General features: G+C 37.8%; 1 long non-coding RNA gene and 1 pseudogene across 1 annotated transcript in view; both read right to left on the reverse strand.

The window, feature by feature from the left end:
* The window catches only part of LOC145520893 (uncharacterized), an 867,842-nt gene that overhangs the window by 149,365 nt on the left and 691,404 nt on the right, over positions 1 to 27,073 (reverse strand). The gene's annotated exons all lie outside the window — the stretch shown is intronic.
* LOC145522144 (5S ribosomal RNA) lies at positions 23,918 to 24,041 on the reverse strand (annotated as a pseudogene).

A 27,073-nucleotide genomic window follows, 5' to 3' on the forward strand; every position in this document is an offset into this window, starting at 1 on the left:
AATGGAAATACTCATTTCACCTGAGTTAGATTCCTTAAAGGGAGAAGAATATGCATGAAGATTTTGTGAATTAGATAGGACTAAGTTAGGTGCAAGAGACATACACCCATAAACCTGGTTCCAACTAGTTCAAGGGACAAGAAAAGATTCTTTCTCTCTAGGATGGGTGGATCCAGGTACTGTTGGAAGGACATCGTTAGATCTGGTCTCTGTCCTTCCTTTACCGTGCCGGGCTTGCACAAGGCTCCACCCTCCCTCCTTCCACCCTCCCCCCACCACAAGTGGCTCCAGGTTGACATCTTAGATTCATTTCCAGGAAAAAGAGTTCCTTTATTCCAGGCATTCCAGTATGATTCCCCGAATTGCATCTTTTTGGTCTGGCTGGGATCATACACTCATGTTGAGCCAATCTCTGTGGCCAAGAGGAAAGACTCCAATGTCTGGCTGGGTCTGAGTCACAGGTCCACTCTTCAAATGTGGGTGAGGATGAGGGTCCTCCCAAAACCATAAGGGGATTATAGGGGTGGGACCTCCCCCAAAATGCAGCCTCTGCTAATAGTAAAGGGAGGAATATGCACTGGGCAGGCAACAAACAACAGATGTCCATTGCATTTGGCCACAGCAAAATAAGATTCTGGTTTGTCACAAAGAATGCAGTTTTCATATAAATATCTTTGTGTCTAGAGATAAGAATATTTCAACAACAGTAAGTTCTACAGTTAACTATTCAATCACCAGGTGTTACTTTACAAGAGTGGCTTTGTGATTTCAACTTAAACGGAATAACATTGCCAAGAAATAAAATTTTAAGGGCACCTAACTGTACAAAATGAAAACAACCATAAGCAATGTCAGCTGGCCTCCTGTCAGGAATTTCTAAAGCTATACACTCTGCGATTTAAAGAAAAAAAGTCATCCCTGACACTAGTGGAACTTCTGTGCGAAGAATAAGTGACTAATCTTAGAGCAGCAGAAGAAAACCAACTCTCATTATCTAAAATCTATTTGGTTCCTGGGTTCAGATAGCATGAGTTATCACTGTGAGGAGCACCTATTATAATTTTAGACTAATAATTCTCTGTATCTGAGGTAGGATAACTTTTACTTTTTGGTGTATCCTCATAAACACCAATGACATACACAATTATGTAAATGTAACATTTAACAAAATAAGAACAAAATTCCATCCGTTAAAGATGAACTATAGCATTCTCAAGATGTGTGACACAGTGTTAGTTTTGTGTATAAGTAAAACCAAAAGGAAGAATAACTAGCTACCTAATTGAACTCATTAGACACATAACGTTGTCATCGTTAGCACTGCATTTCTGTAGTGCCAGTATTAGGATGCTCAGGATGAGAGATGTCTAGACATTTCTTAAAGAATAAATTCATCCCACAACAAAGGAGAGCAAAATTAGATTAAGGCTTTTCTTCAGTTTTTTTTTTTTTTTTTCTTTTCTCCCATTACCTTTTTTGTTCTTGGAGCCCAGAGAGAGATTAATTAAAAAGGGACAATAGGAAATTGTCTTAGGAAACTGATCAACATAAATACTTCAAGATTAAGAGAGGGAAATTAATAGGATGAAACTAACACTGAATACCTACTATGTGCATGGAGTTTTGAGTTAAGAAAAAAATCTTTTATCTTAAAAATAATTTTAGACTTACAAAAGAGTTGCAAAGAAAGTGGAGAGGATTCTTGTTTTGTTCCTTAGCCACTTTCCCCTTCTGTTAACATCTTACATAATCATAGAATGTTTAACAGAATTAAGAGATTGATTTCAGAATAATACTATTAATGAAAGTACAGACTTGATTTGAATTTCACCATTTTTTTTCTGTTCCAGGATTCAATCAAATACTATAGACTGCATTTTAGTACAATTTTTATACTTGCATATTTGTCCTTTCCTCTGTGTGACTTTTTTTTTTTTTTTGCATGACTTTCACACAAATTAAACAACAGAACTTAAAATTCTTAGAGGCAGAATCTCTGATATGAAACCTATAACTTTCTTATCCCTACACTTTACATTTGGTTATAAATGAGTAAATTTACAACTACATTAGGAGTATTTTTGCCTAAATATCTTTACCAAATCAAGAATTTTACACTTGTACATTTAAAAACTTCTCCTTTAAAGAGTATGACATAGCCAGTTCCATAACCTGTACTGATCTAAAACTAGACAGTCAAGATGATCAATGGGCTTCCCAGATGGTTCAGTGGTAAAGAATCTGCCTGCCAAGCAGGAGATATGGGTTCAATCCCTAGGTCTGGAATATCCCCTGGAGAAGGGAATGGCTACCCACTCCAGTATTCTTTTCCTGGGTAATGCCACTGACAGAGGAGCATGGTGGGCTACCGTCCATGGGGTTGCAAAGAGTCAGACACAACTTAGAGAATAAACATCCCAGAAGCAGCAAGATGATCAGTACAGTACTACAAGAAAACTACTAGTGTTTGATTAATTCAAAAGTTAGGCACTTCTTTTCCAAGATTCTGAACAAGCAAGAAGTGGTTAAGCAGATCTTGAGGTCATCTCTAGGCTAATACCCGTTCCTGCTTTTTGATATCCCTCAATTTTTTTTTTTTGCAGGGGATATTACCTCTTCCTCTTGGCAAAGATATGGGGGGTGGAAGGCCAATTGCTCGTGATGGATGTACACTGCAGATGGTGAAGGATCACTTTCACTTTCTCCTCACTTGGAGAGAGACCAGCAGTAGCTACAAGACCTGAATTCAACCAGCTACGGACAGTTTCCCAGAACTTTGGATCTTTAGCAGATAACACAAGGATGAAAAGACCAGCCAGGAGTCAACAGGCAGCTCTTGATACTATTTCTACTATGAAATTCTGGTTCCTGCTCTCCAGTCCTCTCTTCCCATTTCTAAGTCAAATTCTCTAGTTAGCCATTAATTCTGTGAGTCTTCACCTCAGTTTTCCTTCCCTTTTACTTAGATTAACAGAACTGCTTTCTGTTCCTTGCAACCATGTGCTCTAGGTAAAACATTCACGATATCTTCCCCAAGCATTACTAATAATACCTCACGATTAGAGTATTCTGGAAGACTTCTGAACAATTTCTGATCTAACCTTTCTTTGTTTAAAACTCTCAGTGTTTATAAGCCTGGAACCCAGGACTCCTCATTTGGTCATATTCATCACACTTGTTTTTTGCTGTTTGATTTCTTCCCTAGAGGATGCTTTCTATGCAGGCACGGCCTTGGCCACCAGCATCTAGCATGATATTGGCCATGCACGGTGATGAAAAACATCTCTCCCGGTAAACAGACACACTTCACCACTATTCATGTTAAGTTCCATTTTTACCTTTTGATAGTTATTTTAACTTCTGGGGAAGGGCCAACCCATGTGTCCAACTGCAAATTAGCAAAAGAAGATACTGTTTCACCAAATTTTGAAGAAGATTCCTTTACAAGTGCCAGAAACATTGCCGTCATGTACACTGGAAAGCTGTTTACCAATTTTGACTTCACCAAATAGGCCCATATTATTACTTGGCTTAGGATATTTTAGAAAGAAACCATTTCCATATGCTATGCTGAATCTCATGATAGATCATTAAAACTCTTAAGGGAGACGTTATTTTTCTCTAGAGTTAAGACACATTCAGAATCATGGGGTTCTAAGTGGGGGAAAACTACAGTCAACCAAAGCCACAACAACAGTGTTTAGCAAATGAGCGTGATGTTTACAACAGGACTGAATGTGACAGCTTTCAAAGCATTATGTATATTTCCATGCATCTACATGGTTAGCTCTGACAGCATGTCAGTTATTATTTTTGTAATAACATGGATATAATTTATTAGAATTCAAATATAGAATAAACTGAGCACATGCTTCGGCCTGAAATACTAATTTGTCTGTTGCTGACAGTTTTGTATGTGTTTTAAGTAGAAATAAAGACATTGTAATTGAATAAATGTTTTCCCCTCGCTAACCATGCCCTCTCAGGGTTAATAGCAAGCAAATGGAATAAAGTAGAATCTTTGCGAAAGAAACCACAAATAAGACAACCATGGGGGAGAGGTGGGTTTCAGCTTTCCTGGTTGCCTGCCATAGAAGTTTGCTCATATGTGATTGATTGCCCTGGTGAGTAATACCAGTTGGCAGACATTAGTAACACTTTGTCTTACTTTTGGTGCAGTTGTTAGCTTTTCTATGTTTAGCATGTTTTCATATTTTAATAAGAATTCTGAAGCTGTGTATATATATATATATATTCAGCATTAGCCTGAAACTTGACACTTTTGATTCCGGGGTAATTTATAGCTTCATCTGTATTTGACATAACTACAAGATGCTTTCAACATATGGAATTATGCTTGTAAAATTTAACCTTATTACATTCCTTTTCCAGCCCCCGTGCATTTTTTTATACACATTTTACTTTGCATTTTAAACATTTTGATTAGATATTGTTAGTGGGGTTGGCACAGTTTTGTAGGAGACATGGAGGATGGGAGAAAAGCAGGGGGCATGTGGAGTTGTTTTTTGTTTCTTTTGACAATTGACCGGGAGGCTCCATTTCATTTATGAACCAAGATGGATGAGGTACCAGTCTGAAATCCTTTGTGATGTGGCCAATAACACGAGTACCAGGAATGTTTTTACCCCTGCACTAAAGCATCAGATGAGGTGTTGGAAACATGCGGGCTCTTCCAGTATTTTGCGTGGTGCACTTGCTCCCTTCTGGGAGTTGGAACACGTCCACCAGGCCAACCATGTGAAAGGCATGAGCCTTCAACAATGGTGTGATAGAAATTTAAATAGGCGAGGACCTGCGCCAAGTTTGTGGAGTATTGTTAGGCTGACTTTAGCTCCAACCAATGAGTGGCTTGGCTTGTGTACTTCAAGGCACAAGTTGAAAACGGCTTACAGTTGTTTTGAAAATTTTGGGAGTTTCCAGATACTTAATAGAGCTCCCTCCATCTCCATCAGAAGACAGTTCTAAGAACTATCTAGGAAATGACACAAAAAAAACCCCAAGAAAGAAGGCCCTGAATGGTTTTAATTTGCAATTACAAACTATGACCAAAATTAACTGGATGATAATCCATTCTGTATTTGCTTATTTCAGTTTATTGCAACTGACAAGTGCATTTTAAATGCTTTATTATGTTCTTTCTATGGAGTTCAGTTAACAGTGCCTCGGGTCCATCAGAAGGGGAAACTTAGAGGTTTTTCTTAAACAAAAGAGAGGAGAGCTTGCTCCTGAAGCAGGTTTCCCAAGGTCACGGCCACTTCTAATTACAATTCTAATGAAACATAAGGAGATCTTCCCAGGAGATCATTACTTGGTAATTTTTCAACAATAGCTATACCATCTTCTTCCCTATTTGGAAAATACAGAAAAATGGCCCATCAGCGTCCCTACCATAGATTTCATTTTCACACTCAGTATTTCTGAATCCCTGATTAGTTCTCTGACAAGCAGCACATTTATATACAGTATGAAATATGAGCGTTATCTATGCCTCGGTCTTAATTTAAAATTTGCATTATACAGTATTTATGTAGACCTTTTATGCAACCTTTCAAGTACTCAAACAAATGATTCTCCATTAAAAGAGTTGATCTTGAAATATCTGTCTGAGCATTGTAAATAGCATGTTACGGATCACGCGTTTATTTAGACAAGTGAAATACAACATCAAAAGCTATCGCTGAAAAACTAGGCCAATGTGGGCATTAAAAATATAGCACCATATATCTTGGGCAAGAAAGTTCTCCAGATCCCACGTGTGATGATGGGGAATATTTAGACTCTCCAGCAAAGATTACATGTTTCTTGATTCATCTCACAGCGCAAGTCTACTTCATTTGCAAAGTGATAACCTATTACCATAACTAAACCGCCTATTGCATGGAGGCTCAGAAATAAAATAAAAAGATTAGCCAGTTATCTTATTTACATATATTGAATTGCAGTAATACAGCCCGATCTCTGCCTCTCATTTGATTCTAATTAAAGCGTAGCAGAGAAACTGCAATCCACACAAGAGCTTATTTTAATAGTCAGAGCTGGCAAAGTCCCAATATCACAATGTAGCAATTAACAGCACGGCTGTATTTGCTATTCATGGTTTGATGTAAAAACTTGTTTATTAAGATGGGCTGGAGGCGCTGGTGTGCAATAGACCTGCATGTAATTAGATTCCAATTATTTGTCTGTTTCTGATATTGTAAACTGGCACTTAGCACATCAGTTAAATTGACACACGGCGCTGCATGGTTTACTCGGTAATTAAAACATGTTCTGTTAATTAGATGATGACCACTTTATTTCAGGGCTCTTGTGTTTGGGTTTTCTAGTGTGCTCTGTTTGTATCATAAGCCACCAGACGCTCTTCTAATGAGTCCTTGTTTTGTTTCAATTACCACCTGCTGTTCAAAAGCAAAGCTTGTTTTAACTAAACAAAATTAATGCTTGTCTCTTCCTTTGTAAGAACTTAAATGTTAGACAAATTAATACGCTTATTATCGAAGTGCTAAGCTCTGGTTTTAAAGACTGCTAAGGCAATTAGAAGAAAGTTATAAAATGTTGTAGAGTGTGGCATAAATATTGTTTAGCGTATTAAGAGGCATTACAAACAATGAAATATTTGCTAGAGTTGAAAGAGAGCAGAGAGACTTAGCCTCCCCACCCTCAAATTAAATTAGCTCTTGCAATTTGCACAGGGATATCCAGAAACTAAAAATGCTAGTGACTTCCTACGAGAAGGAACTGATGAAGTCAGACATGAAAGTATGTGGCATGGCTATAAATAAACCCATGAATGATGTTGGATTGCCCTGAATGGTTTTCAAAACTACATGCTTGCTGCATATTCTTTTACATATGTTGTGTCCATGCTAAACAATCAATGGAGCTGTTTCTTAAAAGTTATATAGCAAACCCTATCAGGAAAGCCAGTCTACATTTTCTAGGGTGTTAGGGCCTGTTCTATTACCTGTGCCTCTTATTCCAAAGCCACCTCCACACCAGCACTTCTCCCAGGGAACCACCATATCGTGGTTCATCTTTACAACCTTTCCACAGTCCTTTCCGTCCCACCAGCTCCTCAGTGCATACTATGACATCATGACTACTCCTCCTGTCCAGAGTTGACAACTGTCATGATGCAAAGGTGGAAGCAAAGGATGACCACTTATCTCCTAATATATCTTTCTCATCCAATTTGCAGAACTCATTAAAGATTCAATAAAGTGATGTCAGGCAAGTAAACCACTGTTTAAGAAGCTACTCTGAACAGATCAGGCATTTTGGAAAGGTGTGCAAAACCTTGAGTTCGTTTAAGATCAGGAATAAGACAAGGGTGTTCACTTTCACCACTATTGTTCAACACAGTTTTGGGAATCCAGGCCACTGCAATCAGAGAAGAAAAAAAAAAAAAAAAAAAGAATCCAAATTGGAAAAGAAGTAAAAAAATGTCACTCTTTGCGGATGACATGATGCTATATATAAGGATGCCATCAGAAAACTACTAGAGCTGATCAATGAATTTATTGAAGTTGCAGGATACAAAATTAATACACAGAGACCTTTTGCATTTCTATACACTAACAATGAAAGATCAGAAAGAGAAATTAAGGAAAAAAATCCCATTTACCATTGCAACAAAAAGAGTAAAATATCTAAGAGTAAACCTGCTGAAGGAAGCAAAAGGCCTGTGTGCAGAAAACTATAAGATATTGATGAAAGAAATCAAAGCTGACACAAATAGATGGAGAGATATACCATGTTCTTGGATTGGAAGAATCAATATTGTGAAAATGACTATACTACCCAAAGATATCTACTGAGTCAATGCAGTCTCTATCAAATTACCAATGGCATTCTTTACAGAACTAAAACAGAAAATTTTACAATTTGTATAAAGGGCGCTAATAGCCAAAGCAATCATGAGAAAGAAAAACAGGGCTGGAGGAATCAGACACCCTGACTTCAGACTATACTTACTGAGCTACAGTAATCAAGACAATATGGTACTATCACAAAACCAGAAATGTAGACCAATGGAATAGGATAGCAAGTCTAGTAATAAACCCACACACCAAGAACATACAATGGAGAAAAGACAGTCTCTTCAATAAGTGGTCCTGGGAAAACTAGACAGCCACGTGTTGAAGAATGAAATTAGAACACTCCCTAATACCACACACAAAATAAACTCAAAATGGATTAAGGACGTGAATGTAAGGCCAGACACCATAAAACTCTTAAGAGGAAACACAGGCAAAGCACTCTTTGTTGTAAATTACAGCAAGGTCGTTTTTTTGACTCACTTCCTAGAGTAATGAAAATAAAAACAAAAATAAATGAATGGGACCTAATTAAACTTAAAACTTTTCACACAGCAAAGGAAATCATAAACAAGATGAAAAGACAGCCCTCAGAATGGGAGAAAATATTTGCAAACAAAGCAACTGACAAAGGATTAAATTTCAAAATAAACAAACAGTTCATGCAGTTCAAAATATCAAAAAGGAAAACCAAACAACCCAATGAAAAAAATGAGTGGAGGGCCTAAACAGGCATTTCTCCAAAGAAGACACACATATGGCCAATAAACACATGGAACGATGCTCAATTTGGCTAATTCTTTGAGAAATGCAAATCAAAACTTCAATGAGGTATCACCTCCTACCGGTCAGAAAGGCCATCCTTAAAAAAATCTACTAAGAGTAAATGCTAGAGAGAGTGTGGAAAAAAGGGAAACTTCCTGTTCTAGTTGGTGGGAATGTAAGTTGATACCGCTGCTATGGAGAACAGTACAGAGGTTACTTAAAATCTAAAATTACAACTACCATATGACCCAGCAATCCCACTCCTGCAAATATACCCAGAGAAAACCATAATTCAAAAAGACACAGGCACCCCAATGTTCACTGCAGCAGTATTAACAACAGTCAGGAGGTGGAAGCAACCTAAATGTCCATCAACAGAGGAATGGATACAGAAGATGTGATAAATATATACGATGGAACATTACTAAGCATTTAAAAAGAACAAAGTTGGGTCATTTGGGGAGACGTAAATGGACTTAGAGACTGTCATACAGAGTGAAGTAAGTCAGAAAGAGAAAAATAAATATTGTAAATATTGACTATTAACACAGGTATGTGGAATCTAGACAAATTGTATAGATTATCTTGTTTGCAATGCAGAAATGGTCACATATGTTGAGAACAAACTTACGATTATCAAGGAGGGCAGAGAGGGTGGGATGAACTGGAATTGACATATATATATATATATATATATATATTACTACATATAAAATACATAAATAATGAGAACCTACTGCATAGCACAGGGAACTCAACTCAATGCTCTGTGGTGACCTAAACAAGAAGAAAATCCAAACAAGAGGGGATATGTATAGGTATATTACGTATAGCTGATTCACTCTGCTATTCAGTAGAAACTAATACAACATTGTAAAGCAACTATACTACAATAAAAATTCAAAAATAAAGATAAATTAAACAAACAAAAGAAATCATCAGTTCATTCCCTGCCATTGGCATCAACCAGCCAAGTCAATTGCTAGGGGGTTGTCCTATGGAAGATAGGTAAAAGCAAGGTAACTTTAGTTTTGTTCCCGTGTATTCTTTTGTATGTCACAATTCAGAGTTATTTAGGGTTCACATCAACATGTTTTATAGTTAATATCTGTCATCTTTAGAAACATGCAAATCTAGAATGGAGTATTTACAATGTATTTTCTTATAAAGGTATTTCAGCTCCAAGGCAAATCATACTCTCCTGCTGAGAGAACTGGTTTTGTTCTTACAGGTATATTCTAGAGTTAGAAATATTGTTTACACCAGATATTCAACAACAGCCACATCACAACATGGGACACAAACCCGAGTGTGTGAACATCCGTTCCCAAGACCACGGTCCCATCAATGAAGATGATATGCTTGTGTACAAAAGCTGAATGCTGCACTTCCCCCGAAACATTAATTGAAAAAAAAAAAATTCACATTAGCTGATTTCTGTACCTTAGGGGTGCATTTCCAAAGCAATGGGCGGCAAGTGAGCTACAAGACTTCTATTGAGATTAATGGCATGTGCAGAGCTAAATCACTGAGCACCGCTTGGCAAACCTACTCCTCAATGCTGCAGTTGCCTTAAATTAATATTTTACAAAGACCTAAAGTAATTAGACTCTGTCTTACTAAATGCCCCATTTACTCATTAGATATTTCAAAATGCATCTTTTGCTGCAGGCCCATGGGGGCACATTAACTACTCTAAAATATATAAATGACTTCATTGGGACCTTTTAAAAAAATTCTGGTTCAGGGGAGGGGCATGGGCTCCTCACTGGTGACCAATTAACACCGGCCTGCTAAGGTACACACTGGTGGGACTCAAGGGACATGATTTGGTCATGGCTACCCAGATCCAGGAAGCAATGAGTTATTTTTCAACCATGTCTCATGCATATATTTTAAATGTGAGCCCTAATTGACACCGTTTCTGGCCTCCCAGGGTCTATTCCCTTTGGCCTAATATTCTTTGGGGGCTCTTCTCTTTGCCAGTTTACACTTAGGGAAGCTGATTCCACTCCTGGTTCCGTAGTGAGAAGGCCGAGTACACACCCCTTTTGGCTGCAGGGCATCTTAACCAGGATGGTCCAATCCCTGAAACCAAGGATGTTTATTTAATAGTTGAAGAATATTTTCTTTTCTGCTGGATGGGGGTTTGAAGGGAAATAGTCCCAGGAGCTGCTGGCCGACATCTTTCACTACATCTTTTGAGCAGAGGGCCAACCCAGAGGAAGCAGAGACAATAGACAGAATTTGATCAAATCACAAGACCTGTATCAAGCCCTGTTTGAAGTCAGTGCTACCTCTAGATTTACGGGGACCATTATCTCCTCCACTACCTTCACCACCATTGTTTTTGTTTTGCTTTAGCAGCTAAGCCAGTGAAGGGTGAGTTTCTTCCCTTTGCCTGTAGAAAAATTTCTAACTGATACAACCCAACGTTTCTCATTACACCATCAGGTTATCTTATCCATTTGAGTCATGAATCTCAAGAGAAGAATTCCTAAGAGCAGATTCTTTTAGGGGTCCAGGATATATTTCAGAAGATTAATCAATTCCCTGCAATCATAAATCATAAGCAACGTTTCATGCTATGTACATTTTTCTGGGGGAGTCAAAATGACTGTCAAAATGTTCCCATCTCAACTCTACTCTATGCTCTCTAATGACCTATATGGGAATAAAATCTAAAAAAGAGTGAATATGTATATATGTAACTGATTCAGTTTGCCATACAGCAGAAACCAACACAACATAAAATCAACTACACTCCAATAAAAAATTAATCTAAAAAATGTTCCTATCTCAAGAAAGTTTAAGAATCCCTGTGTATGGTAGTAAAAGTTCTGGAAGGTTAGCAAGGAGAGGCACAAATGACATGAAGCAGGATTTTATATGAAAGTGTCAACTTTGCCCTCCAAAATTCAAGAGAATACATAGGGGTTTCCTGAAGAAACCTGCATAGCTGAAGGCTAGTGCTTTCTAGAAATTGGAATTGGTTATTCTGGGGGATAAAAGATGCAAATTGGGACTGCATATGAATGAAAGAAGCAGTTTTTTTTTTTTTTTAAGCCGTAATGACTGGCTTGTTTCAGAGTTTACTGCATCTATGTAAGCATGATGTATAGAGAATATATTATATATATATGTGTGTGCATGCATGCTAAGTCACTGCAGTCATGTCTGACTCATTGCAACACTATGGACTATAGCCCACTAGGCTCCTCTGTCTGTGGGATTCTCCAGGCAAGAATATTGGAGCGGATTGCTATGCCCTCCTCCAGGGGATCTTCCCAACAGGGATTGAACCAGGGAATCATTCCAACCTAGGGATCGAACCCATGTTGCTTATGTCTCCTGCACTGTCAAGAGGGTACTTTACCACTAGCACCACCTGTCACCTGGGAAGCCCATTTCGTACATAAGGCAACACCAAAAGACGTACAGTGAGAAAAAGAAACAGTGTGATTGTACCTGTTGCACTTGAAGGAATGTATAGTCTCAACTTGTCAATGAACTTAGAAAGGAGCTTGCCCCTAGGTTCTGTACTCAGAGAGTAAAACTACATCAAGACCTGAAATGGTTGCTGCTGCTGCTAAGTCGCTTCAGTCGTGTCTGACTCTGTGCGACCCCATGGACTGGAGCCTACCAGGCTCCTCCATCCATGGGATTTTCCAGGCAAGAGTACTGGAGTGGGGTGTCATTGCCTTCTCTGCCTGAAATGGTTAGAATGCCACAAATCTGCAAGATAAATCTATTACACCATTTTCCCATCTTCTCTGAGGTGTTCATCCATATCTGTTTCATCTGATGTAACTGAAAGTAGGTCCCTGCTACTCACTGATGATAGTACAAGAAAAGCAAAGAAAAACGAAACAAACCAATCCTGTTAAACTTACCATCACATACACTTTGAAATTCTGCCTAATGATTGTGTCAAAAGATCAAAAGCATGGGCTCTGGAGCCAGATAGTGAATTCAAATTCTGACTACCAATTTCTAGCCATGAGACTTTGAACATGTGAATTTACATGTCTGCAACTTGGCTCATCATCTGAAAGTAATAGGCTCAATTATATGGAATGTCTTGACATTACATTCATCTATATTTAGAAGACAGGCAGTGGCAGTTCTGTATGGTTTAGACCCATCCCTCTACTGTATTCATTTCCTAAGGTTGCTGTAATAAAGTACCAAAAGCTGGGTAGCTTAGAAGAGCAAGAATTCTATTCTCTCACAGTCCTGGAGACTTGAAGTTCAAAATCAAAGTGTCTGCAGGGCCATGAGGCCTCTGAAGGCCCTACAGAAGAACCCTTCCTTGCCTCTTCTTAGCTTCTAATGGTTACTGGTGAACCTTGGCATTCCTTGGCTTGTAGCAGCATCGCTTCATTCTCTCTCTATCTCCACATAGCTGTATGTACTTCTGTGCCTGAGTTGCTCTGTTTCTTCATATAAGGTGACCACTCTCATCCAGTATGACTTCATCTTGGTTACATTTGCAGAGATGTCATTTCCAAGTAGGGTCACATTCACAAGGACTGGGGGTTAGGACCTAAACGTATCTTTTGGGGGGATATAATTGAACCTACCACACTATCATATTAATCCTTTAATAAGGATTAAAGAAACTGATGAATGTAAAGTGTTTTGAGCAGTGCTTAGAACACAGTAAGTACTCAGTAAAACTCAACTATTGTTGTTTTATTATTTCATCCTATCATCTGACAAAGCTCTGCCTCTCTTACACCCTGGATACCTCCCTAGCTACCCCAGAATCAAGCATGCTCCTTTTGTTTCCTATTTTCTCCAGATAATTTCTTAAGTACTCAGAGTGACCCAACTGTAGTATCTCTCCTCATAAAGATTTTAAACAGACTTGGCCATAGAATCCTTCCTTCAAAAGAAATGTTTTTAGAAGACCAGTTCTTAAATCAGATGAAAGGACAATTGGTTCCTTAGAAGAAAGTGGGAACCCGCATCGCTGTTGCTCTACAGCCTTCCACCAGTGGCCCTTGAGATGCTTCTTTGGAAAATACAAGGGTCAGAAAACTATCCCTCAGAGTTTGATGGACATGTGCACACTGCTATATTTAAAATGGATAACCAACAAGGACCTACTGTGTAGCACACAGAACCCTGCTTAATGTTATATAGTAGCCTGGATGTAAAGAGGGTTTGAGGGAGTGGATACATACATACGTATGACTGAGTCCCTTCACTGTTTGTCTGAAACTATCACAAAATTGTTAATCAGTTATACACTCCCTAATAAAAAGTTAAAAAAAAAAACACAAAACTACCCCATCAGTCATAAACAAGCTCATTTCAGCACATGGGAAGAGGTGGTCTTTGGACCTTTCCCCCAACTCCCTTTTAGCATCCCCTCCTCTCTCCCAGGTAATATGTCCCCACCTGGCCAAGGAAGCAGACTCTGTCACTTGGGCCAGAATCTAGGATATCGATTGTGCCATGTTCACTTGTGTGATTCATATTACTGGTTCTGTAACAAGGTCAGGTTTATTACCACACTCTGTGCTTCTATGTGATGGACTTAGCTTGGGGTTTCTATCCACAAGAGAGAGATTTCCAACATCTACGTAAGAGCCGTGCAGAGAGGGGTGGCCTTCTTCTCTCCTTGGGACCAAGTCATGTGCTTTCGTGCCCCTTTATCAAAAGTCTGCATGTAGGCACTCTCTTAGTCCATTCAAGCTCTGCAACGAAATATCACAGACTGGAAGCCTATACAGAACAGAATTTATCTGTTTTAGTTCTAGAGTCTGTGAAGTTTCATATCAAGGTGCTGGCAAGGTCATGTTCTGGTGAAGGGCCTCCTCCTGGTTCCTAGCTGACACCTTCTTGTTGTTTCCTCACAGGGTGGAAGCCTGGAAAGAGCTCTGTGAGATCCCTTTTATATGAATGAACACTAATCTCATTCATGAGCGCTCCACTCTTGTGACTAGGCATCTCCAGAAGGCCACCCCCCTCCAATACCCTCTCAATGGGCATTAGGATGTCTCAACATATCAAATCTGTACATTCAAATATAGCAGGCACTCAAGAAGAAGGCCAGCTAACATAACAATGACAAAGTCTTTCTCATTTGGCTATTGTCCCTTGGGCATAAATCTCCTCTGGGAATCTTTGGGGAGGAGAGATAATTACCAGGGCTGAGTTGGAACAGTCCTGTGCAAACAAGCCAAAGGTTATCAACTCTCTAAAGATTCCTTCCACCTTCTCTTCTAAATGAAATCTGGGTTTTACCTGGGGATTTGACCTTGTCCGTAGGCAGCTCTTGGGTAGGAAGCTCCTTTTCCAGAATCTTGAGTACCTTGTACCCATGGCAAGCTTAAGCTGCCATTAGGACTCACTGTTTATTACACATTCTGACTTGTCAACTCATTCAGAAAGAGCCATCATGTTCTGTTCTTTCCTCCCTCTCTGCACAGGTCTCATCTTTCTTCTCATACCCATCCTCATTCTCGCCCCCAAATTCCTCCTCACTGCTAAGTTATACAAGATGAGTTACAGCTTTGTCTCACTCCTACTTTTTCAGCCATGTGCTCAGGGATAGCTCTCCTGAACCAAAGTAGTCACAAGCTAGATACTGATGTGTATTTGTCAGGGATTTCCAGAGAAACAGAACCAGCAGGATGTGTATATTTATAGAAAGAAATCATTACAAGGAACTGGCTCATGTAATTACAGAGGCTGAGAAACCCAGAGATCTGTGGTTGGCAAGCTGGAGACCCCAGATTCTAAACTGCATCCAAAGGCCTGAGGACCAGGAGAGCCAGTGGAAGTTCGAGTCCAAAAGCCAGCAGCAGGCTCAAGCTCCAAGAAGAGCAGCTGCTTCAGGATGAGTCTGCAGTCAGGGAAAGACTGATGTTCCAGCTCAAGGCAGGTCAGCTCAAGGAGGAATTCTTTCTTACTTTTGTGAGGTCAGCGTTTTTTTCCTGTTAAGGCTTTCAACTGATTTAACAAGGGCCACTCATATTAAGGCGAGCAATCCACTTTACTCAGTCTCTCATTGATTTAAATGTTAGTTTCATCCAAAATACCCTCACAGGTATACTGAGAATAATGTTTGACCAAATATCTGGACACTCTGTGGTTCAGTCCAGTTGACATGTAAAGTGAATGACCACTAAGATCTCTCCTTGGAGAGAATTTCTGCAGACAGCTCTTACATTTATTTTTTCTTGTCACTCTCCTTAAACTATTTTAGCAGTTTTCTACTTGGTTCCGCATTACCAATTGCTTTTCACTAGTTCATTTTCCGTATAACTGGCAGACTAAATTTTCTTTAAAAGCTAACCAGGGACTTCCCTAGTGGTCCAGCGCTTAGATTCTGTGTTCCAAATTTAGGAGGCACATGAGGAGTTCCTAGGTCAGGGCACTGGATCCTGAATGCCACAACTAAGAGTTTGTATGCTGCAATGAAAGGTCCCACATGCTGCAACTAAGCGTGCAGGTGCAGCCAAATAAAGACAATTAATCTAAAAAAAAAGCTTACCAAGTCCCACCTCTTTCTTGCATACTTCAACCTACTCCTTGCAATAGAAAAAAATTCAAAATTCTTAGTTTGACACTCAAATCTATCCCCAAATTAGCCCACTATACTTTTTTTAAAACTATGTGTTCCATTAATCCTGCCCTCTTGCCATATTGAATCTATTATATTCTTCCTTAGTAGCTCTTCTGGTACTTGACTTTCAAAGTCATCTTTCCATTCACTTATATTCCTCTTTTCCTCTTGCTCATCCACACATTTGTCCTAAACTACTTGTCTTATTTGCTGTGCATATAAAACATGACATGTTCTCCATATCATTATATCACTTTTAATTTTTAGTCCATTTGTTTATGTCTCCCTACCACTAGCTCAATATTTCCCAAAATATGTACCTGACAATGGTACATATTTAAAAGTCACTTTTAAAGGATTTCCTATTTAAAATTGCAAAATGTATATTATATTTACCTTGTAAGAATTTTGTAATAGATGTGCTACAAATTCTAAGAAATTACTCAGGAAAGAAGACTATTTAACTTAGTCTGATTTAATATTTGATTGCTTTATCCTAATGTGATTTATTTTGCATTTATACTGGCTGGGGTTTTATTGAGCTTCTTGGATCTATGCAATAAAACTTTTCACTTCATTTGGAAAAAAATTTCAACATCATTTCTTCAAATTTTTTCTGCCCTAATCTCTGTTTCCCTTTCAGGAATTTGGTATATTCTTATATTTCATTGATGCTATCTACATGTATTTAATTTTTTCAGTCCCTCCCCACCCATAGTTTCAGTTTGAATACTTTCTACTGACTGATCTTTCTTTCCTTCTTCTGTGGTTTTAATTTGCTACCAAGCCTCTTCTATGAACTTTAATAATAACAGACATTCTAGGTTTATGGTGCTAGAATTTTCTTTTGGTTCTCTAGAAAGTTTCCACTTTCTTGCCAGAAACATCCTGATTATATCCACTTTCCATATAAATCATTGCATGTATTTACAAGACTTATTTAAAGTCTTTGCTAGTTTCAATAACTGGGTCATCCACTGACCTACTTCTATTGACTATGTTTTCCTTTGATTATATATCACGTTTTCTTACTTTTCATATCTCATAATTTAAATTTTCTTACCTGATTGTATAAAATGCAAAGCCTAAAAGATGAAAAGTATTGAGAACAAAGTTGTGGTTGTTCTCCTTCCCTCCTTACAGAGACTGAAAGTGGAATGTTCCATTCTCCTAACCAAGTGTGAAGATTCAAGAGACTTGCTTGCAGAAATGTTGTGTGTCTTCAGGAAGGAAGACTGGGAGTCCACTCCCTGGTTAGACATTAGCTTGTACATGACCTTTCTGCCTTTTTAAATGTGAGAAAATGAACAGGAAAAAGACAACAAAGTGAAGAGAGGACAGCAGGGAACCAATGTATACTGCTACATGCAATGCAATAAGAACATGTGTTTTGTGGGGCCAGGTGGACAAACCAGGCTTATACTGTCTTGTTATGGCATCCTTCCCAACCCCCAGGATTACTTGCCAAGAGGCTGGTGGTAGGGATTTAGGGTAGAAATTGGGATGGGTTGAGACTGAGGCATCAAAACAGTTTAGGCCACACTGGGGAACTCTCAGTGAGGAGAACTCCTACAGGGCTTTCTAGAGAACTTGTACATGAGTACCACTGATTCTTAACGGAAAGGACAGGGAACCAGGATAGGACACACTGGAAAGCAATGACTATACCACTTCATGACTGGAGTACCCCATCAGAGTTAGGAATACTTAATAAACTAGTTATATTTAAGCTTCTGTCTCCGATGATGAGCCAGGGCTGTGTTTGTCTTGCCTGCTGCCTAGTTCCGGCAGAGTGTGTGCTCAGTGTTTCAAAAATATATCTTAAATAATGAACAAACTAAGTGGAGTGTTCCCACTTCTCCCTATACCCTCTCTTCACTTTATTTTTATCCCTAGCGCTCATCATATCTGATACATTGTGTTTATTTATGCACTTGGCAACTGCTTATCTTACCCACAGAATGTAAGCTCTATGAAGATGAACTGTTCACTTCACTATGAAGTGAACTGTTTTGTTCACTGTGTGTCCACAGGCCCTAGAAGAGTGAATCACATCTAGTATGTGCTCAATAGATTTTTTCCTTTTGAATGACTAGTTTGTTGTAGGCTACATTTAGAACAGAGATAATGGCGGGGGCGGGGTAGGATAGCTAAAATGATACTGTCATGGCAAACATGTTATGTATATTTTGGTAGCACAAATAAGGTCAAGGCAGGAGAGAATTTTTATGCTAAAATAGGTTTTGAAAACTAACTGTAAATCTACAACAAGGGACCTTTCTATGTTAAAAAAATTTCTTAAGTTTCAACATGCATCTTTCAATGGTCACTTTTGTTCAATGTTTTAAAAACTGTAACATTTTAATACTATATAAAGTATAGTATGCCAAGGATAAAGAAACAATTTCTGATTGATAGGATTATAAGCTAAGAGGATAGCTGAAGAACAAATATTTTAAAAACCAGTTGAAAAGACATGTGAATACTGGATAACACGAAACTTTATACAGAAATTACTGAAAATACTTAAGCAGATATAATGAATATTAGGTTTGGAGAGAAAACTTGAAAAAAAAAGGTATAAATGCAAAATAAAACAATCATACTGAACCTAGAGAACTGTTGTAATCTAATAATGTACTTGTGATCCATATTTTGCTTAGTACATTTCTTGACTTATAGCACTTTCTCAACCTTGCTAGCAAAAAGGGTACCAAACCATAAGCCAAGTGAGTGAGGAATCATGGGTCCTAAGCCAAGTCAGTAGTTTGAGACTGTCAGGATGATCTAGTTTTAAAGTATTTGTAAATTGAGTTTTGGCTGACTTCTATCAGGGTCACTGTCAAGTCATATCATGGACAATGAACCTAGTCTATGAATGTCTGTCTGCTAGAGAGGAAAAAGACAGGTGTTAGGATTTTGCTTCATGAGAGTGGCCTTTAGGTAACAAATATCTCCTCTATAAGCAATCGACAGTGTGGTAAACCCATAAGCTGGCTCTTTGCTTCCCTTTAGCATCATCCGATTAAGCTTCAACCATCCCTGACAGTCAAAAGGTAAGATCAAGGCAAAAGCACCAGTTCTAACACTGTGTTTCTTTTAGTCAAAGATAGTGGGTGAGTGGAGGAAACACCTTTTGAGATTTCACTTGACATTCCTTAGCTGATTAGTGATAAACCTTAAGCCAATGCTGGGATTTCAGGAACACTTATATTAATAACCACACTTTCTAAAAACATGCACTCTGACGTCAGTAAGGTGTTGTTTCACCACACAGGAAATTAACCAGAAAAAGAATCTGCAAGTGGCAATTTCTACAGTAATAAATTTTGATGAATATTTTTTCCAAATGTTCTGCTGATGCCTGACATCGTAATGAATTATGCCAGATTATATCAATCATGTCATGTCACTTAGAAAACAACCAACCCTCAAACCTCAATGTGTCTGGTAAAGATGGAGGTGTAATGGGCCACAGTTAGGAGGAATCCATTTTTAGAAAGAAAAATACACTGTAAATACTTAATATGTAGTACCCAATTACCAAATTAAAAAAAGCTTTAAAATTCTCTCTGAAAAGCAGACAAAGTTTCACAGTAAATTTTAAAAAATGAGATACATATTAAGGAAAAAAGGATCATCCAGACATAAAAATTTTAAATCATATATACTACCAATCTACAAATTCAGATTGACTAGGACCATTCTCAAAAGATGGTTCAATTCTCTCCAACTTGAACACAATTCTTAGCTTTTTAACCAAGTGGGGCCTGCAGGAGCACTTCCATGTAGAAGACAGAGGTCACCAAAAACCAATCGCTTGTAGTAGGATACAGGTGAGGATGGGGAAGATTAAATTTTCCTGAAAGATTCTATACTATATCATCTGCAAAGTTCCCAGGGAAGGTCTGTGTGTGTTTGACTCACTTAAGTAGTATTTCTGTAGGATGACAATGCTTTCAGAATCAAGAAGTGTTTCCTTCTAAGTCCTTACCTCAATTGTTATTTAACGATATATCCTCTTTCATGTTCCTTATAGAAACAGAATACCATCTACTACATTATATACTTTTGAGTTACAAAAATTACATCTTTTTTTCTTTCTCTAAAACTATTATTTTCAAATTGCTTTATCCCAAGAAATCGGTCTTTGAATAAAATGTTAATATAAAATAGAGCAAAACTACTCAGGTTGAAGGGGTATGGGTGGCCCTCAAATTCTTCATACCGGAAATATTCAGTTGACCTAGTTAAGTCTACAAGGAACATGTAAAATGCAGTATAACAACTATTGTTTCATCTATCTTTGCATACTCAGAACCAATTCCTAACATTGATTTTTGTTCTTCTTTCCTGCCCCCACTACATTTTTATAAAACTGAAAAATTTTGAAAATATCATGCTGAAATTCTGGTGCAAGAAAATGAATTCCATGGATGAATAATCTGATTAAGTTTAATATGATTGGTCTCTTCTTTATATTACAAGTATATTTCATAATACCATTGGAGACATAAATCTCTCCATTAGTACTTCTTTGTTTCCAAAATATATGATTAGTTGAAAACTTTTGGAAGTTTATGAAACATTTAAAAAAATGCTCTTCAAACTCTAAGCTGATATATCAAATTCCTGGATTTAATATATGCATTCCAACCATCCTAAACCATGCAGGATGGAGTATAAAAAAGAGAAAAGCTACCTATGGGGTGTTAATCTGATACACAAAGAAAGTCATCTGCACACAGAGGGGAGCATTGGATACTGGGGTCCAGTGTGAGATCTATAGTCAATCTGCCTAGAGTCCCAATTCTCACACACTAGTAGTAGACCTTTGGTAAACTATTTTACTCCCCAAAGCCTATTTTTTTTTTTTTTTTAATCTGTAAAATGAGAACATCAATAGTGTCTACCAGCTGGAGTTATTGTGAGGAGACGATAACATAGCACACATAAGACATCTGACATGGAGACCTCACTTTCAGCAAATACTCACATACCATCTCCATTACACACTTGGTTTGGGAAAACAATCGTCTCTTGTAATTTTTGCATGCCACTTTACATTTTTTAAAGACCGAACAATATTATGAAATATTTCTTCTAACTTTTCTTAACGTGAAAACATCAATCTTAACTATAGACTGTTATGACAGGGTCCGGTACTCGACCAAGGAGGATTAATATTCTCATTTACAATTTGTAGCAATACAGGCAGAGAGGCAACTCAGTGTGATGGCAAGTCATAGTTAGAAAATGCCTGATTCTTCACACCTCTCCTTTTAACTACTAGAAAATGTTTACTCTGCGCAAGAGTTCTCCCTTGTTATTGGATCTCTTGCAGCTTCGACCTTTGGGCATTGGCCAGTATATATTTGGATCTTCTTCAAATGACTGGCATAAGGTTTTGGTTGAAACGAAGTTGGAGAGACAGAAACCCTTCACGGTGAATTGTGGCCTGGGGCACTTGTAAAGCTTCTCATACAGCATCATAAACAATTTATCACCTGTTCTCATTTGCCTGCTTCATGAAAACTGGTGGTATGCTGGGGGGGTGGGAGTGGCTGGGGAAGGGTGATTTACACAGAGCTCCTTCCCCTACCCAAGCTCTGCAGCATGTGAGAGCAAGTCACATGGGAAGGACAGAGAACATTGACTGCTTGGATGACAGTTGACCATCGTCAAGGAAACTGCTCCCTTGGCAACTGTGGTCAGTACATCTGTCTAGTTGCATTTCTAAGACTCACATAGCCACTACTGTGGAAAATATGTTTTAAAACCCAAACACACATGAAAAAAGCAAAAAATAATGGAGCTGATAGGGAATTCTTTGCTTTTATGGCAAATAGTTTGGACGGAGAGACAGTGGTGCTCAGCAGAACACATTCAGGAGTGTTAACTCATAACTGGAAAACGAAATGTCCCCAGTCTAAGCTAGTCCATAAAACAAAACAAATCTAAACCAGATAATCATTCTGTTTATTATGTTTATTATTCTCAACACACATGGGTTTAAGATGTCACAAAAGTGTTTGTAGAGAGCTTATTTGAAACACTGAGCACTCTCAAGTACAGTTAAACTGAAGTTTATATAACTTTGTCTTAAAGAGAGACATGGGCAAGAGAGAGGGAGATAGAGTCAAAAACTCTTTTGGAGAGGACGTAGAATGTTAAGACTAGCAAAAATTAAGAAAATCAATTCTGAAGTATAAATCTAAGATGGTAAAAAATATGATTTCATTTAAAAACACTCGATTTATTCACAGAACTTCAGGAATACAATAATGAAATATGTGAGGGATGCTTACAAAGAATTTCCACTGGCTTTGAGAGGTTAGAGGGAGTGAGATTCTGAACCTAAAAATCAAAAATAGAGGCTCCTTATAAAAAGTAAAAATAGAGTTACCATATGATCCAACAATCCCACTTCTGGGCATATATTTGGAGAAAACCCTAGTTCAAAAAATGCATGCACCCCAATGTTCACTGCAACGCTATTTACAATAGACAAGACATGGAAGCAACCTAAATGCCCACTGACCAATGAATGGGTAAAGATGTGGTACATATATACAATGGAATACTATTCAGCCATAAAAAATAACAAAATAATGCCATTTGCAGCAACATGTATGGACCTAGAAATGGACACACTGAGTGAAATAAATCAGACAGAGAAAGACAAATATTATGTAATACTACTTATATGAGAAATCTAAAAAAAGGGTATAAATGAAATTATCTACAAAGCAGAAATAAAGTTACACCTGGGCTTCCCAGGTGGTGCTAGTGGTAAAGAACCTGCCTGCCAATGCAGGAGATATGAGAGACACAGGTTTGATCCCTGGGTTGGGGAGATCCCCTGGAGGAGGGCACGGCAACCCACTCCAGTATTCTTGCTTGGAGAATCCCATGGACAGAGGAGCATGGTGGGCTACAGTCCACGGGGTCACAAAGAATAAGACATGACTGAAGCGATTTAGCACACACAGCACACACATGGTTACCAAGGGGTAAGGGAGCGAGTGATAAATTGGGAGCTTGGGACTGGCATATACATACTACTATATATAAACAGATAACTAAAAAGGACCTACTATACAGCACAGGGAACTCTACAACTCTACTCAATACTCTGTGATGGCCTATATGCAAAAAGAAGCTAAAAAAGAGTGGATATATGTATGTGTATAACTGATGCACTTTTCTGTACCCCTGAAAGTGACACAACATTGTAAATCAACCATAATTCATAAAATTTTTTAAAAAAATATATAAATCTGAGGGGGAAAAAAGAGAATCCAAAAAAACAGTTGAGTAAGAATAGAAACAAAGATTTTACTGTAAATTACCTATATAAATTTTGCATAAATTTTACTGTTTATACAAAAATATTTTTTAATTATAATTGTGAACTTTAACAATCATTAATTCTATAATAACATATTATAATAATTATGAATTATAATTAACACAGTGAATAAGAGCTTTATCAAAAACTTAATTTGAAGAGTTTATGCCATGAAGGATGGGTATAAATTCAATAGGAGTGTCCTTTACAATTAAACATCTATATTAACATAAAAGCTAAAGAAAGAAAGACGTATGCTAGTTATATTTTATATTCTGAAAATATCAGACAATATTAGGTCAGTTGAGATAAGCTGTTGGGTTGTGTTTTCACATGTACATTAAAAAGTAAATAGTACTTAACAAATTCTCTATTTTTTTTAATATCTTACAGCATCCAGTGTTCCCAGGTAGTCTCCTATTTAAGTACTAACCAGGCCTGACCCTGCTTAGCTTCTGAGATCAGATGAGATCAAGCACATTCAGGGTGCTATGGTATGACCACAGACAGAAATTAACAAATTATTGATGTACTTTTCCACATCTTAATGCGAAGCATTTTAACATATTGTTGACCAAGCAGTTGATCATGACAGAGTTATCACCAACCTGTGCTTGCTCATGAAAATTCTTTGCACGAGAGAATGTCAGAAGAGTGGAAGAAAGTTTTGGAGAATAATAATGGAACATTCTTTAAGAGATGCTAATGTTCATGGTGGCACAGGAGATAGGAGTATAAGGAAAAATACAAACATCAACAACTGCGTAAAACACAAATTCAGAAGAGTTGGACTATAAATGTGCAGAAATTTTAGAAAGACTTCAATTTATTTTACTTATGTTTTACTTTTTCTGTTTGCACAAGTGTGAAATATGATAAAAAATGTGTCTAAGTCTAAAACTGTTCTTTTGGTAAGTACAGAATAAAAATTCTAGGTGATAAGAAAGCATCACATTATAGTTTAAGCAGCACTGTGCTTCTGCTTTTTCTTTCTTAGTGGTAAATTAAAAAATGGTGCATCTTACAATTGACAGTATCTTAGAGTCAATGAACTATGGGACTAAGTTTGGACCACACCCTTCATTGTCTCCTAAATGAAGCAAAGAAAGTGTGAGAGAAACTGAGATGAAAATACTGACCAAGAAGGATACTACCCACCTCTCTCTTCCTCCCCATTAAATGGAAAAAAGCAAAGATAATAAGATGTATTCACTGAATTGTTGATTAATAAAGACAAAAGTACAAAGCTGGTGAGCATTTTCTCTATGGCAAAGTGTGTCATGATTACACAAATGATTAAATGGATTTCATAGATGATTTTGGTGTTTAATCTTAGTCTGCCTCTGTCACTTAATCTGAAATCCAATTTCACATCTGCTTTGTACATCAAAGAGCAACACAGGTCCATGCTACATATCTTCTCAAAGGAAAAAGTTCAATTAAAAGAGAAAAACTTTCCCAAATAGTAAGGTTGAAACGGATGCATTCGGTAGATTATCACTACATTTGGCAGTTCTATAGAGCAAGCTGATTTTCTCCAGTTCTATAGAGCAAGCTGATTTTCTCCCAGATAAATTATTCTTCAAGAATATCTTCAATGTCAAGCCTAAAATGTTGTCTTTACAATACTGCCAGTCACTTATTGTACATGTTCTCTTTCAACTGATTTATCTATCAGGGTCTTTGTGTCTCTGTTGATTAAAAGTCAACCCTGCATACATTTCATTTTCCTGATCTATTTGACAGAATCTGAGGGAAACAGTGGAGGAGAGGATACTGCTTCCATAGTTACATCACTCTGTTTGAGATTCCACTGAAATTCAGCAATAAATAATACCAACTCCAGCTTTATAATGTAACTTCCATTTTGTGAAAAGCTATTTTCATTTTGGCACATTAACTAGTACAATATGAAAATGAAAAATCCTAAAGTGAATATAAAAATCTGTATACCCTCCAGCTGATTCTTCAAAGTTCATTTTCAAAATGTACTTGTTTGGAGAGTCTCTGCAGTAGGAAAACTGTATTTACCAAACCATGTAGCACATTCCTAGACAGACACAATACCACTAAATCAGTCCATTTAATGTTGGCACTTGCCTTCCTTGAGAGTTTGATTTCAAGCACTGTTCTTCTTTTCTTACTGATAATATAATTTTGGAGTATCCAGGAACGGCTGGCAAATTTCAATTATACCTAGTTGTAGCAGGAACAAAACCATGTGTGGCACAAAGAAGGCCACATTTCCCAGGCTGCCCTGCAATCCAGTGGGATCAGGTGATCATATTCTGGCTAACAGAATGTGGAGAGAACAGATACATCCACTTGAAAGCCTCATCTTTCTGTTTCTTTGCTTGTTGGATGACAGATACCAAAAATCCGGGAGGCCTCTCAAGATTTCATGAAAGGATGAACAATAAGAGGACGTAGCCTGGGCCCACGTGTGCCTCTGGGGAGCAGAGCAATCTGTCATTCCCAATTCACATTTGACTATGCCAAGAGTAAAATATCAGCCCCTATATGGCAAACTGCTGAAATGCTGGGCCTGTTTGTTACAGCAGCTAGGGTTACTTAACCTCACTAGAAAAAAAAAATCTTATAGAGAAGCCCCCAACTATATCCTTTAGTAGCTCCACCAGGTATTTTATAAAATAGATAGATGGCCTATAATATAGGCCTTTATAACATGGGAAACCATAGTCTAAATGCTCAATAAAAGTTCTGGACATTCATCCCCTTGCTTCAGAAATATTTGAGGGTACCTGTATTTCGAGCTTTGGGATAAGTTCAGGGCATGTAGTAATAAGCTAAATAGACATGGTGCTTTTCTTCACGAAGGTTATAGATCAGGAGGTAGATTCTAGGCAATGGATCATACATACAAATGCACAATTACAACCATGATCATTTCTATTACAGGAGTATCATAATCTCTTACCAGACATAAAGATAGAGGCATTTGCCTTAATTAGGGATGTGCCCATGAAGAAGGATTCCATGTTAGGGGGACAGATATGCAACTGCTATCTAGAATTTAGATAGCATGAAATAACATGAAAGCCAGATTACGTGGGGGTTGGAGAATAAAAGGGCATTAGTATAAGATGAGCCTGGATGAGAACACAGGGCCAAACCAGGCAAGAGTAAGTATTGATATTTCCCTCTTTGCTCAGACACTAAATGCTTTTTTTCCCTTTGAAAAAGACTGCTCTGGCCACAGTGTAGAAGAATGGATTGAACATGAACAAGTACCTATATTTTCATGAAGAGAGTATGCAACAACACGAACATTACCTACCACTATACAGATACCCCAGAAATAAAAACACAGCTCAGCACTGGACATGATTTTGAGACTGGATGGTTGTTTTGGTAAATTTTAGTTACTTTAAAATTTTTGCCTGCCCCCCGTCCCGCAACCCCTTTAAAGCAATTACAGATCACCTAGTAGTTCAATCTGGTAAGTTTGAGACAGGAGACACATGCTTTAGGCCACTGAGAACATCCAAAACAAACTAAATTGCAGCAAAATATGAGGTT

Source organism: Giraffa tippelskirchi, chromosome 9 (genome assembly GCF_054371585.1).
Source record: "Giraffa tippelskirchi isolate mGirTip1 chromosome 9, T2T-mGirTip1v1.2.pri, whole genome shotgun sequence".
Taxonomy (NCBI): domain Eukaryota; kingdom Metazoa; phylum Chordata; class Mammalia; order Artiodactyla; family Giraffidae; genus Giraffa; species Giraffa tippelskirchi.